The sequence below is a fragment of the Hyla sarda genome, chromosome 3 (genome assembly GCF_029499605.1).
Source record: "Hyla sarda isolate aHylSar1 chromosome 3, aHylSar1.hap1, whole genome shotgun sequence".
In the NCBI taxonomy this organism is placed as follows: Eukaryota; Metazoa; Chordata; class Amphibia; order Anura; family Hylidae; genus Hyla; species Hyla sarda.
Genome location: NC_079191.1, coordinates 306,127,276 through 306,148,465, shown reverse-complemented (window position 1 = coordinate 306,148,465; position 21,190 = coordinate 306,127,276). Strand labels below are relative to the sequence as shown.

General features: G+C 42.9%; 1 protein-coding gene and 1 long non-coding RNA gene across 7 annotated transcripts in view; one reads left to right on the top strand and one right to left on the bottom strand.

Moving 5' to 3' along the window:
* LOC130362465 (uncharacterized) overlaps window positions 1–18,972 on the bottom strand; it is a 47,321-nt gene extending 28,349 nt beyond the window's left edge. The window contains exon 1 of the long non-coding RNA XR_008891434.1: window positions 18,899–18,972. This is a non-coding gene — a long non-coding RNA (uncharacterized LOC130362465). The remainder of the gene's footprint in view (window positions 1–18,898) is intronic.
* The window catches only part of ARID4B (AT-rich interaction domain 4B), a 424,644-nt gene that overhangs the window by 130,142 nt on the left and 273,312 nt on the right, over window positions 1–21,190 (top strand). The gene's annotated exons all lie outside the window — the stretch shown is intronic.

Sequence of the window (21,190 nt, the reverse complement as noted above, 5' to 3'; positions counted from 1 at the left end):
ATCTAATTTGCTTTTATGAAGAGGTGAGTAGAAGCCTTGACAGAGGAATGGCTGTGGATATAGTGTTTCTGGATTTTGCTAAAGTGTTTGATACTGTCCCTCATAGACGTCTGACAGGTACTTTAGTTTGTAACTGGATTGATCACTGGCTCATGGATCGTACCCAGAGAGTGGTGGTCAATGATCCGTACTCTGATTGGTCCCCGGTTATTAGTGGTGTACCCCAAGGTTCTGTACTGGGCCCGCTGTTTAATTTATTTATCAATGATATAGAGGATGGCATTAACAGCTCTGTTTCTATCTTTGCAGATGACACCAAGCTTTGTAGCACAGTACAGTCTATAGAGGAGGTGTATAGGTTACAAGATGACTTGGATAGACTAAGTGTCTGGGCATCCACTTGGCAAATGAGGTTCAATGAGGATAAATGTAAAGTTATGCATCTGGGTATTAATAACATGCATGCGTCGGATGTCTTGGGGGGGGGGGGGGTTTAAACTGGTAGAGAAGGATCTGGGTGTACTTGTAGATCACAGACTTCAGAATAGCATGCAATGTCAGGCTGCTGCTTCCAAAGCCAGCAGGATATTGTCATGTATAAAAAGAGGCATGGACTTGAGGGACAGGGACATAATACTCCCCCTTTATAAAGCATTGGTACGGCCTCACCTGGAATATGCTGTTCAGTTTTGGGCACCTGTCCATAAAAGGGACACTGCGGAGTTGGAAAGGGTGCAGAGACGCGCAACTAAACTAATATGGGGCATGGAACATCTTAGCTATGAGGAGCGATTAAAGCAGTTACAATTGTTTAGTCTTGAGAAGAGACATTTAACCCCTTAAGGACCGAGCCCTTTTTCACCTTAAGGACCGGAGCGTTTTTTGCAATTCTGACCACTGTCACTTTAAACATTTATAACTCTGGAATGCTTTTAGTTATCATTCTGATTCCGAGATTGTATTTTCGTGACATATTCTACTTTAACTCAGTGGTAAAATTTTATGGTAACTTGCATCCTTTCTTGGTGAAAATTCCCCAAATTTGATGAAAAAAATGAAAATTTTGCATTTTTCTAACTTTGAAGCTCTCTGCTTGTAAGGAAAATGGATATTCAAAATAATTTTTTTGGGGGTTCACATATACAATATGTCTACTTTATGTTTGCATCATAAAATTTATGAGTTTTTACTTTTGGAAGACACCAGAGGGCTTCAAAGTTCAGCAGCAATTTTGAAATTTTTCACAAAATTTTCAAACTCTCTATTTTTCATGGACCAGTTCAGGTTTGAAGTGGATTTGAAGGGTCTTCATATTAGAAATACCCCATAAAAGACCCCATTATAAAAACTAAACCCCCCAAAGTATTCAAAATGACATTCAGTAAGTGTATTAACCCTTTAGGTGTTTCACAGGAATAGGAGCAAAGTGAAGGAGAAAATTCTAAATCTTCATTTTTTACACTCGCATGTTCTTGTAGACCCAATTTTTGAATTTTTGCAAGGGGTAAAAAGGAGAATATTTTTACTTGTATTTGAAACCCAATTTCTCTCGAGTAAGGACATACCTCCTATGTCTATGTAAAGTGTTCGGCGGGCGCAGTAGAGGGCTCAGAAGGGAAGGAGCGACAAATGGTTTTTGGGGGGCATATCACCTTTAGGAAGCCCCTATGGTGCCAGGACAGCAAAATAAAAACACATGGCATACCATTTTGGAAACTAGACCCCTCGGGGAACGTAACAAGGGGTAATGTGAACCTTAATACCCTACAGGTGTTTCACATTTTTGCATATGTGAAAATTAAATGTTTTTTTTACCTAAAATGCTTGGTTTCCCAAAATTTTTACATTTTTAAAAAAGGTAATAGCAGAAAACACCCCGCAAAATTTGAAGCCCAATTTATCCCAATTCAGAAAACACCCCATATGGGGGTGAAAAGTGCTCTGCTGGCGCACTACAGGTCTCAGAAGAGAAGGAGTCACATTTGGCTTTTTGAAAGCAAATTTTGCTCTGGGGGCATGCCGCATTTAGGAAGCCCCTATGGTGCCAGGACAGCAAAATAAAAACACATGGCATACCATTTTGGAAACTAGACCCCTCGGGGAACGTAACAAGGGGTTAAGTGAACCTTTATACCCCACAGGTGTTTCATGACTTTTGTATATGTAAAAAAAACATATTTTTTTTACCTAAAATGCTTGTTTTCCCAAAAATTTTACATTTTTAAAAAGGGTAATAGCAGAAAATACCCCCCAAAATTTGAAGCCCAATTTCTCCCGAGTACGGCGATACCCCATATGTGTCCCTAAACTGTTGCCTTGAAATACGACAGGGCTCCAAAGTGAGAGCGCCATGCGCATTTGAGGCTCAAATTAGGGATTGCATAGGGGTGGACATAGGGGAATTCTACGCCAGTGATTCCCAAACAGGGGGCCTCCAGCTGTTGTAAAACTCCCTGCATGCCTAGACAGTCAGTGGCTATCTGGCAATACTGGGAGTAGTTGTTTTGCAACAGCTGGAGGCTCCGTTTTGGAAACAGTGACGTACCAGACATTTTTCATTTTTATTGGGGAGGGGGGCTGTGTAGGGGTATGTGTATATGTAGTGTTTTTTACTTTTTATTTTATTTTGTGTTAGTGTAGTGTAGTGTTTTTAGGGTCCAGTCACACGGGCGGGGGGTTCACAGTAGTTTCTCGCTGGCAGTTTGAGCAGCGGCAGAAAATTTGCCGCAGCTCAAACTTGCAGCCGGATACTTACTGTAATCCTCCGCCCATGTGAGTGTACCCTGTACGTTCACATTGGGGGGGCGGAAACATCCAGCTGTTGCAAAACTACAACTCCCAGCATGTACGGTCTATCAGTGCATGCTGGGAGTTGTAGTTTTGCAACAGCTGGAGACACACAGGTTGTGAAACACACAGGTTGTGGTAACAAACTCAGTGTTTTGCAACCAGTGTGCCTTCAGCTGTTGCAAAAGCTATAACCCCCAGCATGTACGGACAGCGGAAGGGCATGCTGGGTCTTGTAGTTATGCAACAGCCGGAGGCATACTACATTGGCTGGGGATGCTGGGGATTGTAGTTATGCAACAGCTGGAGACACACTGGTTTACTACTTAACTCAGTGTGCCTTCAGCTGTTGCAAAACTACAACTCTCAGCAGTCACCGACAGCCAACGGGCATGCTGGGAGTTGTAGTTATGCAACCACCAGATGCAGCACTACAACTCCCAGCATGCACTTTAGCTGATTGTGCAAGCTGGGAGTTGTAGTTACACAACAGCTGAAGGTACACTTTTCCATAGAAAGAATGTGCCTCCAGCTGTTGCAAAACTACAAGTCCCAGCATGCCCATAAGGGCATGCTGGGAGTTGTGGTGGTCTGCCTCCTGCTGTTGCATAACTACAGCTCCCAGCATGCCCTTGTTGCATGCTGTGGGAGCTGTTGCTAAGCAACAGCAGGAGGCTGTCACTCACCTCCAACGATCCACACTGCAGGACTGTCCCTTGCCGCCGCCGTCGCTCCTGGGGCCCCGATCCCAACAGGGACGCCGGGGATCTGGGTCGGCAGCACCCGGGGTCGTCTTCCCGCAGCCGCTCACGTCCTCCGGAAGAGGGGCGGAGCGGGTTGCGGGAGTGACACCCGCAGCAGGCGCCCTGATTGGTCGGCCGGTAATCCGGCCGACGAATTAGGGCGATCGTGAGGTGGCACCTCACTCCTGCAGGCTCTGGCTATTCGGGGCCATCTCTGGCGGCCCCGATCAGCCAGTATTTCCGGGTCATCGGGTCACTGGAGACCCGATTGACCCGGAATCCGCCGCAGATCGCTGGACTGAATTGTCCAGCGATCTGCGGCAATCGCCGACATGGGGGGACATAATGACCCCCCTGGGCGATATGCCGGGATGCCTGCTGAACGATTTCAGCAGGCATCTGGCCCCGGCTCCCCTCCGGCTAGCGGTGGGGGCCGGAAATGCTCAGGGCGTATCCATACGCCCTCGGTCCTTAAGGACTTGGAAATGGGGGCGTATGGATACGCCCTATGTCCTTAAGGGGTTAAGGGGGATATGATAAATGTATGTAAGTATATTAATGGCCCATACAAAAAATATGGAGAAAAACTGTTCCAGGTTAAACCCCCCCCCCCCAAAGGATGAGACGGAGAAAAAAAGGTTTAGTCTCAAGGGGCGACACGCCTTCTTTACCATAAGAACTGTGAACTTATGGAACAGTCTACCTCAGGAACTGGTCACATCAGGAAAAATTAACAGCTTTAAAACAGGGTTAGATACTTTCCTGGAACAAAATAACATTAATGCTTATGAAGAAGTATAAAATCTCATCCCTTCCCAAATATCGCGCCACACCCTACCCTTCAATTCCCTGGTTGAACTTGATGGACGTATGTCTTTTTTCAACCGTACTAACTATGTAAACTCAGTGTTTTTGCAACCAGTGTGCCTCCAGCTGTTGCATACAACCCCCATCATGCACGGACAGCCAAAGGACATGCTGGTGGTCGTAGTTTTGCAACAGCTGGAGGTTTGCACCCTCCTCCCTCCCCCATGTGAATGTACAGGGTACATTCACACGGGCGGGGGTTTACAGCGAGTTTCTCGCTGCAAGTTTGAGATGCAGTAAATTTTCCGCTGCAGCTCAAACTCTTAGCGGGAAACTCGCTGTAAACCCCCACCTGTGTGAATGTACCCTAAAAACACTACACCATAATACAAAATAAAGGGTAATACACCACATATACCCCTACACAGTTACCCCCTCCCCCCCCCCCAAATAAAAATAAAAAATGTCTCGTACGACACCGATTCCAAAATGAAGCCTTCAGTTGTTGCAAAATGACTCCCAGTATTGCCTGACAGCCATTGACTGTCCAGGCATGCTGGAAGTTTTGCAACAGCTGAAGGCACCCTGTTTAGTAAACACTGCCGTAGAGTAATTTTGGTATTGGAGGCAAGTCTAATTCTTGCATTCGGGTCCGTTCCTATGCAAATGCTTATTTAGGCCTCAAATGCGCATGGCGCTCTCTCACTTCGGGGCCCTGTCGTATTTCAAGGCAACAGTTTATGGCCACATATGGGGTATTTCTGTAATCGGGAGAAATTGCCTAACACATTTTGGGGGGCTTTTTCTCCTTTTGCCCCTTATGAAAAGATACAGTTGGGGTCTACTCGAGCATGTTATTGTACATTTTTTATTTTTTTATACACCAACATGCTGATATTGCCCCATACTTTTCATTTTCACTAGTGGTAAAAGGAAAAAAGACCCCCCAAAATTTGTAAGGCAAGTACAGAAATATCCCATATATGGACGTAAAATGCTCTACAGGCGCACAACAAGGCTCAGGAATGAGAGCACCATGTACATTTGAGGTGATTTGACCAGGGGTGGCTGATTTTTACAGCGGTTCTGACATAAATGCAAAAAAAATAAAAACACCCAAAAACAATGTGACCCCATTTTGTAAACAACACCCCTCTCAGAATGTAACAAGGGGTATAATGAGCCTTAACACCCCACAGGTGTTTGACGAATTTTCTTTAAAGTTGGACGTGAAAATAATTTTTTAAATATTTTTTTTCACTAAAATGCTGGTGTTGTCCCAAATTTTTCATTTTCACGAGGGGTAATATTAAAAAAAGCCCTTCAAAATTTGTAACACCATTTCTTCTGAGTGTATAAATACCTCATATCTGGATGTAAAGTGCTCTGCGGGCAAACTACAATGCTCAGAAGAGAAGGAGCGCCATTGGGCTTTTGGAGAGAGAATGTGTCCGGAATTGAAGGCTATGTGCGTTTACAAAGCCCCCATGGTGCCAGAACAGTGGACACCCCCCCACTTGTGACCCAATTTTGGAAACTACACCCCTCACGGAATGTCATAAGGGGTGCAGTGAACATTGACAGATTTTTTTGCATTGTCGTCCGTAAAAATTTCATTTTTCATTTGCAACGCCCACTGTTCCAAAGATCTGTCAAAAGCCCATGGGGTATAAATGCTCACTACACCCCTTATTACATTCCGTGAGGGGTGTAGTTTTCAAAATGGGGTCACATGTGGAGGGTTCCACCATGGCCCCCCCAACTTCCGTTCCAAACAAATTCTGTCTCCAAAAGCTTAATGCTCCTTCTCTTCTGAGCATTGTAGTTTGCCCATCGACAACTGTACATCCACATATGGGGTATTTCCATACTCAGAAGAAATGGGGTTGAAATTTTGGGAAGATTTTTCTCATATTACCCCCTGTGGAAATGAAAAGTGAGGGGTAACACCAGCATTTTAGTGAAAAAAAATCAAATTTTTAATTTTCAAGTCCAACTTTAGTGGAAATTTGTCAAACACCTGTGGGGTGTAAACACTCGCTGTACCCCTTGTTACGTGCCTTGAGGGGTGTTGTTTCCCAAATATTTTGCTTTTTTTTTTTTTTGCTGTTCTGGCACCAAAGAGGCTTCCGAAATGCGACATGCCCCCATAAACCGTTTCAGCAAAATTTGATTTCCAAAAGCCAAATGTGGCTCCTTCTCTTCTGAGCATTGTAGTGCAACCGCAGAGCACTTAACGTCCACACATGGGGTATTTCCTTACAAATTTGGGGGGGCATTTTCTCCTATTACCTCTTGTAAAAATGGTTAATTTGGCGAAAAAACTAAATTTTAGTGAACATTTTTTTTTTCATTTACACATGTGTTATAGGAGTACTCCGCCCCTAGACATCTTATCCCCTAACCAAAGGATAGGGGATAAGATGTCAGATCGCCGTGGTCCCGCTGCTGGGGACCCCAGGAATCGCCGCTGCGGCACCCCGCTATCATAACTGCGCAGAGCGAGTTCGCTCTGTGCATAATGACGGGCGATACAGGGGCCGGAGCAGCGTGACGTCATGGCTCCGTCCATCATGACATCACGGCCCGTCCTCTTAATGCAAGTCTATGGCAGGGGGCGTGACGACCGCCACGCCCCCTCCCATAGAATTGTTTTGACGGGGGCGGGCCGTGACGTAACGAGGGGCGGAGCCGTGACGTAACGATGCTCCGGCCCCTGTATTGCCCCTCATTACGTGCAGAGCGATCTCGCTCTGCGCAGTAATGATAGCGGGGTGCTGCAGCAGCAATCCCCGGGGTCCCCAGCAGCGGGACCCCGGCGATCTGACATCTTATCCCCTATCCTTTGGATAGGGGATAAGATGTCTAGGGGCGGAGTACCCCTTTAAGGCTCACTGTACCCCTTGTTATGTGCCATGAGGGGTGTAGTTTCAAAATAGTATGCCATGTGTTTTTTTTTTTTTTGCTGTTATGGCACCATATGGGCTCCCTAAATGTGACATGTCCCCCTCTCTCCCCCTAAAAAAAATTCAATTTCAGCAAAATTCACTTTCCAAAATCCCATTGTCGCACCTTCGCTTCTGAGCCCTCTAGTGCACCCACAGAGCACTTTACATTCACATATGAGGTATTTCCTTACTCGAGAGAAATTGGGCTACACATTTTTGGGGGATTTTCTCCTTTTACCCCTTGTAAAAATTCAAAAACTGGGTCTGAAAGAACATGTTAGTGTAAAAAAGGGAGATTTTGAATTTTCTACTTCTGCTGCTATTCATGTGAAACACCTAAAGGGTTAGCAATCTTTCTGAATGTCATTTTGAATACTTTGAGGGTGCAGTTTTTATAATGTTGTGATGGTGTATTTCTAATTTAAAGGCACCTCAAATCCACTTCAAAACCAAACTGGTCCCTGAAAAATTCTGATTTTGAAAGTTTTGTGAAAAATTGGAAAATTGCTGCTGAACTTTGAAGCCCTCTGATGTCTTCCAAAAGTAAAAACATGTCAACGTTATGATGCAATCATAAAGTAGACATATTGTATATGTGAATAAATATATCATTTATTTGGAATGTCTATTTTCCTCACAAGCAGAGAGCTTCAAAGTTAGAAAAATGCTAAATTTTATTGTTTTTTTAATGAAATTTAGAATCAATCAAAATTTACCACTTAGTTTTTTCGTGACATTTTCTACTTTAACAATCTCAGAATCAAATTCATAAGTAAAAGCATTCCAGAGTTATTAATGCTTAAAGTGACAGCGGTCAGATGTGCAAAAAATGCTTTGGTCCTTAAAGGGGTAGAAGAGGTTTGCTGTGGGGATTTGCTTCTACTCTGGACAGTTTCCGAGAGCTGTTCAGAGAGCACTTAGACAGAAAAGAACAACTAAACTTCAGCAGCTCATAAGCACTGAGAGGATTACGATTTTTCAATAGAAGTAGTTTACAAATCTGTTTAACTTTCTGGAGCCAGTTGATATATATATATATAAGTATTTTCCTGGATAACCCATTTAAGGCGAAAATAGGCTTGGTCCTTAAGGGATTAAAACATTTTAAAAATCTTAAAGGGGTATTCCAGGAATTATTTTTATTTGACTATGCTACAGGGGCTGTAAAGTTAGTGTAGTTCATAATATAGTGTCTGTACCAGTGTGTGATGGTTTTCTCACAATTATTCTGTGATTTTCACCCCAATATTTATTTTTAACAGCATACAAAATTACTGTTGTTTCCCAGGTTGCAATGCGGCCGAGACCTGACTCACTAGTCAGCTGATGACAGGGAGCCTGTCTGCTTCAATGGGCGAAGCGATCTCTTGGTGGGAGAGAGATCAATCTGCAACTATTGCAACAGCTGTAGGCATCCTGATTGAAAACCACAGGTCTTTGAATGGATGCAGCTAATTTATGTTTCAATGGGTGGGGTGGCTGATGTGTGGGAGAGAGGAAAGTGGAATTGTGAGATTTTTTTGTCAAAAAAGAAAAGTCAAACAGGAAATACCAGTTCACAAAAAGCTAGCCACAGTGTTATGGTAATCTCACAACATAGCCATTTAGCCCGCAGACAAGCGCAGATCCTTCCTAAGCATGTCCATTACTGTCTGCCAGGTACATAATAAAATCACCTTATGGTGGATAACCCCTTTAATCCTACCAGTACTTATTAGCTGCTGAAGTTTAGTTGTTCTTTTCTGTCTGACAACAGTGCTGTCTGCTGATACCTCTGTCTGTCTCCGGAACTGTCCAGAGTAGCAGCAAATCCCCTTAGCAAACTCTTCCGGCTCTGGACAGCTCCTGAGGCAGGGAGAGGTGTCAGCAGAGAGCACTCTTGTCAGACAGAAAAGAACTCAACTTCAGCAGCTGATAATTATTGGTAGGAGCATTTTTTTATTTTTTTTTTTAAAGTAATTTACAAATTTGTGACTTAATCCAGATAGAAAATCCCGCACTCACCATGTCCATCACTGTGTCTAAATTTGAGAAAGACAAAAAACAAGGTGCACTCCTAGTGTGGACGGTATGATAGTATGGCTTCAATGTGGGCAAAAAATTGGAGGCTTACTGGATCGTGTTGTGCTCAGGGCACAACACCTCAGCAGGCATATAAACTTGCAAGAAAAGATGGAGGTCAGCAGCCACGGTTTCCTTTCCAGGTTCTTCTCGGTCACTGGATGGGTATTGAGAAGTAGTGGATATAATCCAAAAAAAACAGGAATTACCATACAACGCTTCTCCTCCTAGGATAGATGCAGGCAGCAGTCCATGTGACAAGTTATCAGATATTCTTCATTTGCAACTTCAAGTTTCGTGCTCGTTTCGAGAATAAAGGGATTAAAAGACACGCTGTTACCCCTGTGCATTGCCCACGCCGGCAACCTCTGGATGAATGAAATCCAAAGCGAGGCTTGGTAAACAAATCATAGTGGTTTCCCATTCAATTAAAAGCAACTGGAGGCGAACGTCGGCAAACAGTACTGAGCAGGTATGTACTGGACGTAATGTGGTCAGGCGCAAACCTGTCAGGCTGCGCTAATAACGTCAAGCAGTCAGTATTATGACATGGGCGCGATGCCTATTCAGCGGTGCTGCGATGTACTGGACGTGACTATCGGGCTTAACTTATCCAGTGACATCCATGCAGGTGCAATCGCACGGGGGTCACTGTTAAGATTGTGATTGCACCTGCATGGATGTCACTGGATAAGTTAAGCCCGATAGTCACGTCCAGTACATTGCAGCACCGCTGAATAGGCATCGCGCCCATGTCATAATACTGACTGCTTGACGTTATTAGCGCAGCCTGACAGGTTTGTGCCCGACCACATTACGTCCAGTACATACTTGCTCAGTACTGTTTGCTTTTTATTGAATGGGAAGCTACTATGATTTGTTTACCCAGCCTCGCTTTGGATTTCATTCATCCAGTGGTTGACGGCGTGGGCAATGCACATGGGTAACAGCGCTACATAGTGTCTTTTAATCCCCTTATTCTAGTACCCGCCACACACATGTATTCAATTTTAAACCTTTGCTTATATGTACATTGATATTTATTAATTTTATAAAATTTTAAGCATACATTATTCAATTGTAATGACCTGTTGACCCGGAAGAAGTTCCTTCCCCGTTCTTTTTAACTACCAATAATCTTAATGTGATGTATTATATGCCTGACAAAGAGCTCAGCACGAGCTCGAAACGTGAAGTTGCAAATAAAGAATATCTGATAACTTGCTGCCTGCATCTGTCCTAGGAGGAGAAGCGGCGTACGGTAATTCCTGTTTTTTTAAATTATATCCACTACTTCTCATCGCTGTGTCTAAGGAGGGTCAACGGAAGAGGAAGGTGTGAGGAGTAGACGGGGCTCAGAGGCAAACACCGGTGGTTAAGTGCTAATTAGCACTTCATGAGGCCGGATGAAGTGCTAATTAGCACAAAACCACCGGTGTTTGCCTCTGAGCCCCGTCTACTCCTCACACCTTCCTCTTCCATTGACCCTCCTTAGACACAGGGATTGACATGGTGAGTGCGGGATTTTCTATCTGGATTTAGTCACTGTTTTCTACTATGCATTCATTTTTCTGTGCACCTCCTACACCATCCATGATTTAGTTGGAATTGCTACGGTTGGGACTTTCTATTTTTTGCCATTAATGTGAACAGTGCCTCCCCTCACCTCTTGTTTTACTTGTAATTTAAAAATCTGTTTAACTTTCTGGAGCCAGTTGATATGAAAAACTGTTTTTTTTTTTCATGGAATGCCATTTTAACCGCTTGCCGCAGAACACCCGGGTATACCTGGTGCTGCGGCACGGGAGGGTTATGAAGCAAGCTCAGGAGCTGAGCACGCATCCTACCCGCATGATCCTGGCTGCTATCAGCAGCCAGGACCCGTGGCTAATGCCGGACATCACCGTTCCGGCAGATGTCTGGCATTAACTGTTTAGACGCGGCGATCAAAGTTGATCGCCGTGTCTAAAAGTGAAAGTAAAAGCATCCCGGCAGCTCAGTCGGGCTAATCGGGACAAGTCGGGCTGATCAGGACATCGCCTTACCTGCCTCCTGCGCGTCCGAACGGTGGTTGTTTGCTCAAGCCTGGATTTCAGGCTTGCAGCAATCAATCACAGTTCGGACGCCAATAACACTGATCAATGCAAAGCTATGGCTTTGCAGTGATCTGTGTAAAAGATCAGTGTGTGCAGTGTTATAGCCCCCTATGGGAGGTATAACACTGCAAAAAAAAAAAGTGAACAAAAAAAGTTAATGAAGATCATTTAACCCCTTCCCTAATAAAAGTTTGGATCACCCCCCTTTCCCATAAAAAAACCTGTTAATTAAAAACAAAAATAAACATATGTGGTATCGCATATGTTTATTTTAGTTTTTAATTAACACGGTTAACACAATTTTTGTTTTTAATTAACACAGTGTGCGTAAATGTCCGAACTATAAAAATATATAATAAATTAAACTGCACGGTCAATGGCGTATGCGCAAAAAATTCCAAAGTCCACAATAGCGTATTTTTGGTCACTTTTTATAACAAAAAAATTGTAAAAAAATGAATAAAAGCGTTCAAAAAGTCCGATCAAAACAAAAATGGTACCGATAAAAACTTCAGATCACTGTGCCAAAAATTAGCCCTCATACCACCCAATACATGGAACAATAAAAAAGTTATAGGGGTCAGAAGATGACAATTTTAAACGAATACATTTTCCTGCATATAGTTATGATTTTTTTCCGAGGTAATAAAAAATCAAACCTATATAAGTAGGGTATTATTTTAATCGTATGGACCTACAGAGTAACGATAAGTTGTCATTTTTTATGAAAAATGTACTGTGTAGAAACAGAAGCCCCCAAAATTTACAAAATGGCATTTTGTCTTCCATTTTGTTGCACAATGATTTTTTTTTTGTTTCGCTGTAGATTTTTGGGTAAAATGACAGATGTCATTACAAAGTAGAGTTGGTGGCGCAAAAATTAAGCCATCATATGGATTTTTAGGTGCAAGATTAAAAGGGTTATGTTTTTTTAAACGTAAGGAGGAAAAAACTAAAGTGCAAAAATGGAAAAACGCTATGTCTTTAAGGGGTTAAACCTAGCTCTGCAGCTCACTGTTGTCTATAATTGTGCATAATTTATTAAAGGGGTTATCAAGGAAAAAACTTTTTTTTTATATATATCAACTGGCTCCAGAAAGTTACAGATTTGTAAATCTTAACCCTTTCAATAATTATGAGCTGCTGACATAGAGTTGTTCTTTTCTAAGTGCACTCTGGTGACACGTGTCTCGGGAACCGCCCAGTTTAGAAGCAAATCCCCATAGCAAACCTCTTCTACTCCCAGTTCCCGAGACAAGCAGAGATGTCAGCAGAGAGCACTGTTGCCAGACAGAAAACAACAACTCAACTTCAGCAGCTGATAATTATTGAAAGGATTAAGATTTGTTAATAGAAGTAATTTACAAATCTTCTATATAAGAAGTAATATAAAAAAAAAAAAAAGTTTTCCTGGAATACCCCTTTAACCCCTTAAGGACTCAGCCCATTTGGACCTTAAGGACTCAGACAATTTATTTTTACGTTTTCGTTTTTTCTTCCTCCCCTTCAAAAAATCATAGCTCTTTTATATTTTCATCCACAGACTAGTATGAGGGCTTGTTTTTTGCGCGACCAGTTGTCCGTTGTAATGCCATAACTCACTTTATCATAAAATGTATGGCGCAACCAAAAAAATACTATTTGTGTGGGGAAATTAAAAAGAAAAATGCAATTTTACAAATTTTGGAAGGTTTTGTTTTCACGCCGTACAATTTATGGTAAAAATGACATGTTTTTTATTCTCTGCGTCAATACGATTAAAATGATACCCATGATTATACACTTTTCTATTACCGTTGCGCTTAAAAAAAATCGCAAACTTTTTGACCAAATTAGTACGTTTAAAATCCCCCTATTTTGAAGACCTATAACTTTTTAAAATTTTTCCATATAAGCGGTGGTATGAGGGCTCATTTTTTGCGCCGTGATCTGTACTTTTTATTAATACCATATTTGCTTATACAAAACTTTTATTACATTTTTTATTCATTTTTTTGGGAATAAAATGTTATAAAAAAGCTGCTATTTTGGACTTTTTTTTTTTTTTTACGTTCACGCCGTTCACCGTACGGGATCATTTATATTTTATTTTAATAGGTCGGATATTTACGCACGCGACGATACCAAATATGTATATAAAATAATTTTTTTACACTTTTTGGGGGTAAAATAGGGAAAATGGGACAATTTACGTTTTTATTGGGGGAGGGGTTTTTTCACATTTTTTTTACTTTTATTTTTACACTTTAACAGTCCCCATAGGGGACTATTTAAAGCAATCACTCGATTGCTAATCCTGTTCAGTGCTATGTATAGGGCATAGTACTGATCAGCATTATCGGTGATCTTCTGCTCTGGTCTGCGGGAAGGCAGATCAGAGCAGTAGACTCCCGGAAGGCAGCGGAGCCAGGTGAGGGGACCTCAGTCTGCCGTGCAGGATGAACGGCAGCGTTGCGGGCGATCTGATCATCCTTTTAAGTGACCGCGATGCCGTGATCGGTATTGATCACGGCATCTGAGGGGTTAATGGCGGACATCCGCGGGATCGCGGGTGTCCGCCATTACCGGTGGGTCCCTGGCTGCGATCCACAGCCGGGACCTGCCGCGCATGATGCCGGCATCGCTCCGATGCCCGCGGTTATGCTCAGGACGTAAATGTACGTCCTGGTGCGTTAAGTACCACGTCACCAGGACGTACATTTACGTCCTGCGTTGTTAAGGGGTTAACCTCTTAAGGACCCATGACGTACCGGTACGTCAGTAGTCCGCTCCCGTTCTATGACGCTGGGCCACGGCCTCTAACAACGGCCGGGACCCGTGGCCAATAGCGTGCAGCACTGATCGCGGTGCCGCACGCTATTAACCCTTTAGACGCTGCGTTCAAAGTCAAACACCGCGTCTAAAGTGAAAGTAAAACACTGCCAGTTAGCTCAGGGAGCTGTTCGGGATCGCCGCGGCAAAATCGCGGCATCCCGAACAGCTTACAAGACAGCCGGAGGATCCCTACCTGCCTCCATGCTGTCCGATCGCCGAATGACTGCTCAGTGCCTGAGATCCAGGCATGAGCAGTCAAGTGGCAGAATCATCGATCAGTGGTTTCCTATGAGAAACCATTGATCAATGTAAAAGATCAGTGTGTACAGTGTTATAGGTCCCTATGGGAGCTATAACACTGCAAAAAAAACTGTGAATACAGATCATTTAACCCCTCCCCTACTAAAAGTTTGAATCACCCACCTTTTTCCGTATAAAAAAACAGTGTTAATAAAAAATAAACATGTGGTATCGCCTCGTGCGAAAATGTCCGAATTATAAAAATATATCGTTAATCCGCTCGGTCAATGGCGTACGCGCAAAAAAATTCCAAAGTCCAAAATAGTGCATTTTTGGTCACTTTTTATATCATGAAAAAATTTATAAAAAGTCCTATCAGTGCAAAAATGGTACCGCTAAAAACTTCAGATCACGGCGCAAAAAATGAGCCCCATGCCGCCCCATACACAGAAAAATAAAAAAGTGATAGGGGTCAGAAGATGACCATTTTAAACGTATAAATTTTCCTGCATGTAGTTATGATTTTTTCCAGAAATACGATAAAATCAAACCTACATAAGTAGGGTATCATTTTAATCGTATGGACCTACAGAATAAAAAGGTGTCATTTTTACTGAAAAATGTACTGTGTCGAAACGGAAGCCCCCAAAAATTACAAAATGCCGTTTTTTTTTCAATTATGTCTCACAATTATTTTTTTTCCGTTTTGCCGTAGATTTTTGGGTAAAATGACTGATGTCATTACAAAGTAGAATTGGTGGCGCAAAAAATAAGCAATCATATGGATTTTTAGGTGCAACATTGAAAGAGTTATGATTTTTTAAAGGTAAGGAGGAAAAAACGAAAATGCAAAAACTGAAAAACCCCGGGTCCTTAAGGGCTTAAGTCTGTGAAATATTTTTGGTTAATTTGGAGTAACTTTAAAAAATTCACCAAGCAAACAGGGGCAAAAGCTATATTACCTCACACCAACATTGATAAATGTCCCCCATTGTTTTCATCATTACCATTTAGTGTGTCTTTAATTTTAATCATGTCAGGATCACCATGAAGCAATTATTTTACGATTTGGGTTTTCCCCCAAAAATGTTACACTTTCATCAGGTTCTTCTCTATTTTAAGACAGCATCACAAATCCTGTTGCTACTTTCAAAAAGGTTTATTTTTACAACACTTGAAATAAGCCACTGCGTCTTCTCATACCTCAGTGTGCATTTAAAACGTGCAGGCATCCAATGTCACCCAGGGATACTTTATGCCATTTTGTTTTAGTGTGAATAAGCCTAAACAGTCCATGAGCGTATTACTGCATGTTGCCACAACTGAACCTTAAAACCACTTTGAAACTACTTGAATACATTCCTGGCAGTGTTATACAGGGCTTTAGAGCAGTTAGTAAGTGTTATAAACATGTTACAGGGCTTATTTAATTTTCGGTATGCATCAAAGAAAGTTAAATCAAAACATTTTTTTAAAAGTTTTTAAAATTTTGTTTGTCTCTTATAACATAGTAATATAGTGTGCAACATTGAAAAAAAGAAAACAGTCCAGTTCTACCGAAAGCCCAACTGTGTTGATCCAGAGGAAGGCAGAAAACCCCATGAGGGTGATGCCAATTACCACTTGACAGAAGAAATTTCTTCCCAACTCCAATGTTGCAATCGGAATAAATCATTGGATCAACATTCTATCTACATAAATCTAGTATCCTGTAAACTGTAATATTATATTTTTCCAGAAAAACAACCAGGCCCCCCTTTGGACTTGTTTATCAAGTCAGACATCACAACAAGATGGGGCAGAGAGTTCCATAGCCTCTGTGATGATGGTGAAACCTTCATTCATCTAGATTTAGAGGATGACATTTTGTCTTGGTTACCGGCCTAGGTATAAAAAGATCACTAGAAAGATCTCTGTACTGTCTATTTATATATTTTTACATTGTGATCAGATCGTCCCTTAGACATCATTTCTCCAAACTAAATTAGCCCTAAGCTTGATAACCTGTCTTGGTGCTGTAATTCTCCCATACCATTAATTATCTTTGTCGCCCTCCTCTGCATCCTCTCCAGTTCAGCCATGTTCTTCTTATATACTGGTGCCCAAAACTGGACACAATACTCCATATGTGGACTGACTAGTGAATAACACACAGGCAAAACTTTGTCCTTGTCACAAGCCTCTGTGCCTCTCTTGATCCATCCTATGACCTTGTTAGCCTTGGCAGCTGCTGCTTGGCACTGATCAGTAAAGTTGAGCCCCCAAGCCCTTTTCGGTAGAAGTTTTTCCTAATGTCTTATTATTTAGCATATAATTGTACATTTTGTGTTTAAGGCCCAATGTATAACCTTATTATTTATCAACATTAAACTTAATTTGCCATGTCTGTGCCCAAGCCTCCAGTTCCCCCAAATCCCTATATATATATATATATATATATATATATATATATATATATGTATATATATATACCGTATATAACTCATTGGCCCTCATTTACTAACATGATTCTGACTCTGTTTGTCTGGTTTTGCGCCTAAAGGCCAATTATCCAATTACCGTATATACTCGAGTATAAGCCGACCCGAGTATAAGCCGAGGCCCCTAATTTCACCCCAAAATCCCAGGAAAAGTTATTGACTCGAGTATAAGCCTAGGGTGGGAAATACATCATCCTCCCCCCTGTCATCATCCAGACCCCCGTCATTAACATCCTCATCACCCTGTCATCATCCAGACCCTCATCATCATCACCTGTCATCATCCCACACCCCCCCTTCATCATCCCCTTGTCATCATCCCCACCCCCCTTCATCATCCCCTCTTCATCATCCCACACCCCCCCCTTCATCATCCCCTTGTCATCATCCCCACCCCCCCCTTCATCATCCCCTTGTCATCATCCCCACCCCCCCTTCATCATCCCCTTGTCATCATCCCACACACCCCCCTTCATCATCCCCTTGTCATCATCCCACACCCCCCCCTTCATCATCCCCTTGTCATCATCCCCACCCCCCCTTCATCATCCCCTTGTCATCATCCCACACCCCCCCCTTCATCATCCTCTTGTCATCATCCGCCCTCAGTGGTCTTCAGCCTGCGGACCTCCAGAGGTTTCAAAACTACTACTCCCAGCAAGCCTGGGCAGCCATCGGCTGTCCGGGCTTGCTGGGAGTTGTAGTTTTGAAACCTCTGGAGGTCCACAGGTTGAAGACCACTGCGGCCTTCGACATCATCCAGCCCCCCTCACCCCCTTTAGTTCTGTACTCACCTCCGCTCGGCGCTGGTCCGGTGCTGCAGGACTGTCCGGTGAGGAGGTCGTCCGGTGGGATAGTGATTCCGGGCTGCTATCTTCACCGGGGGCGCCTCTTCTCCGCGCTTCGGGCCCAGAATAGAGGTGTTGCTTTGACGATGACGCAGAAGTACGTTGGTAATGAACGTACCTCTGCGTCGTCGTCAAGGCAACGTGATTATTCTGGGCCCGGGCCCGAAGCGCTTAGAAGAGGCCTCCTGGTGAAGATAGCAGCCCGGAACCACTATCCCACCGGACGACCTCCCCACCGGACAGTCCTGCAGCACCGGACCATCGCCGAGCAGAGGCGAGTACTGTACAGAACTAAAGGGGGTGAGAGGGGCCTGGATGATGTCGAAGGCCGCAGTGGTCTTCAACCTGCGGACCTCCAGAGGTTTCAAAACTACAACTCCCAGCAAGCCCGGACAGCCGATGGCTGCCCGGGCTTGCTGGGAGTTGTAGTTTTGAAACCTCTGGAGGTTCCACAGGTTGAAGACCACTGCGGGTGGAGAGTTCACTCGAGTATAAGCCGAGGGGGGTGTTTTCAGCACGAAAAATCGTGCTGAAAAACTCGGCTTATACTCGAGTATATACGGTATGTCTGTGTTTTCTAAATAAAAAAAATTTCCACCGCAATTCAATATGCATTTCATTAACCTAGTTACCCAGTTCATTGAAAAAGAGGGAATTTTGAAATTGAAAACAAGAAAATAGGTTAGTGCAGTGTTTGCCAATGAACCAGTGTGCCTCCAGCTGTTGCAAAACTACAACTCCCAGCATGCCCGGACAGCTGGAGGCACCCCTGGTTTGTTCCGTAACAGAAAGAAACACAGTGGGTTAGCGCAAGCGTAAAATACGTAAATAACATGTTTAACATGTTCCAAAAAATACACATTGCATAAAAATGTATGTATTAACTATAAGTATATATTAAAATCACATATTTAAATATAAATATCTACATGAAAAATACAATAAAAATAATCAACATGACATGTTATATATAAATCACTCTTCAATCAAACACATTAATCATTCATGCAGCATTCATTCATTCAACATTACATCATGTACTAATAAATCACATAAAATTATACAATTTCTAACCTGTCTTCCAATGTTCTGATCTCCGCTGGTCTCTTCTTTTCCGTGCACTCGCTCCCGATAATGGTCCCCTGCTTCTAAATGAAGAAGAATTTTGTTTTAAGAAAAATTAAATTCCTTTTTCACAATTTCGTAGGCATGTGCGATTCGTTTTGTTACAAATTCGGATTCATTCGGATGTAAATATTTTGTACCTTCGGATCAATCCGAATGTGCAAAATATAAACAATTCTGACATGTTTAATATATATACTCATTTAATACATATATCTATATGTGTCTCCCTCCTTCCTCAGAATCTGAGGAAGGAGGGAGCCCCTCAGAAACGCATAGTCCTTCCATGTATTGCCTCTTTTTATGATTAGAAGTAGAAGAAACCCTGCGACAGAAATAAACTTGCCTGCGACAGAATTTACCGTGCAACAGAAAACCCTGTGACAGAAATTACCGTGCAACAGAATTTCCCAAAAAATATCGGGAAAAGTGCGACAGATTAGTAAATACCAAGTAAAAAAAAAAGGTAGAAACCACAAAACAGGAACACAAACCGACACACCACTCTTAGAAATTGAGGCCCAATGTGTGTGTATATGGGTGTGTGTGTGTGTATGTTCCAGCATCACATCCAAATGGCTGGAGATATTAACATGAAACTTGGCACACATGTTACTTATATGACAACAACAAACATAGGATAGGTAATTTAACCCTTAATGGTTTTTTGTTTAAAGTCCCATACAAATCTATGGGAAATATATGGAACTGCATAACTTCCAAACGGCTGGAGATATTTCGATAATACTTGGTCACATGTTACTTATATGGCCACTTAAAATATAGGATAGTTAATTTAACCCTTAACTACCCCCATTTGTGAGGGTCAGGGTTTTTGTTTAATGTCCCATGCAAATCAATGGGAAATGTATGTTCCCACATAACTTCCGTATGGCAGGAGATATTTCAATAATACCTGATACACATTTTACTTACATGTCAAATAAAAGTATATGATAGTTAAATTAACCCTTACCTACACCCTTACATAAAAGATGGGTTTTTGCTTCAAGTCCCATGCAAGTATATGGGACTTCCAGTACCTTACTCCACAAGCTCTGCTCTGCATCTTCTGGTGAATGTGTCAATCCAGCTTGCAAGCCACACCCCATCTCACAAAGAGAGGAGGTCGGGATAGGAGGTTGAGATATGAGGATGGGATAGGAGGTTGGGATAGGAGGTCTGGGTATGAGGTCGGGATATGTGGTCAATACATGAGGTCGGGATAGGAGGACGGGATATGGGGATGGGATGTGGGGTTGGGATATGACAACAATATATGGGGATGGGATATGAAGTCAAAAGCTTCCTCCTTTGTTGATTTTCCTCCCCAACAAGGATGAGGAAGGGAAAACCGGGCAACGCCGGGTACTCAGCTAGTAATGTGATATTAAACTCCTGGGGTGATAACCTTACCCAGTTTGGTATCTTATCATATTGGTATCATAAAGAAATTCTACTCTGTAATTCCTCTATAAGGTCATTAATAAACATATTGAAAAAAAGTGGACCGAGTACTGACCACTGTGGTACCTCACTAGCAACTGTCACCTATACCCCACTAGTAATACAGTTACCAAACTGTATCTTTAAACGGGTACTCCGGTGGAAAACTCTTTCTTTTTTTTTGTCAACTGGTGCCAGAAAGTTAAACAGATTTGTAAATTACTTCTATTAACCCCTTAACGACGCAGGACGTATATTCACGTCCTGCGCCGGCTCCCGCGATATGAAGCGGGATCGCGCCGCGATCCCGCATCATATCGCGTCGGTCCCGGCGCTCATCAACGGCCGGGACCCGTGGCTAATACCACACATCGCCGATCGCGGCGATGTGCGGTATTAACCCTTTAGAAGCGGCGGTCAAAGCTGGCCGCCGCTTCTAAAGTGAAAGTGACCCGGCTGCTCAGTCGGGCTGTTCGGAACCGCCGCGGTGATATCGCGGCGTCCTGAACAGCTGACCGGACACCGGGAGGGCCCTTACCTGCCTCCTCGGTGTCCGATCGACGAATGACTGCTCCGTGCCTGAGATCCAGGCAGGAGCAGTCAAGCGCCGATAACACTGATCACAGGCGTGTTAATACACGCCTGTGATCTGTGTAGAAGTTACTTACCCACTTACACACATTCTCCCCCTGCCCAATCCGTCACCAACCTTTTATGTGGAACCGTATCAAATGCTTTGGAAAAATCCAGATATACGACATCCAGTGATTCCCCCTGGTCCAGTCTGGAGCTCAC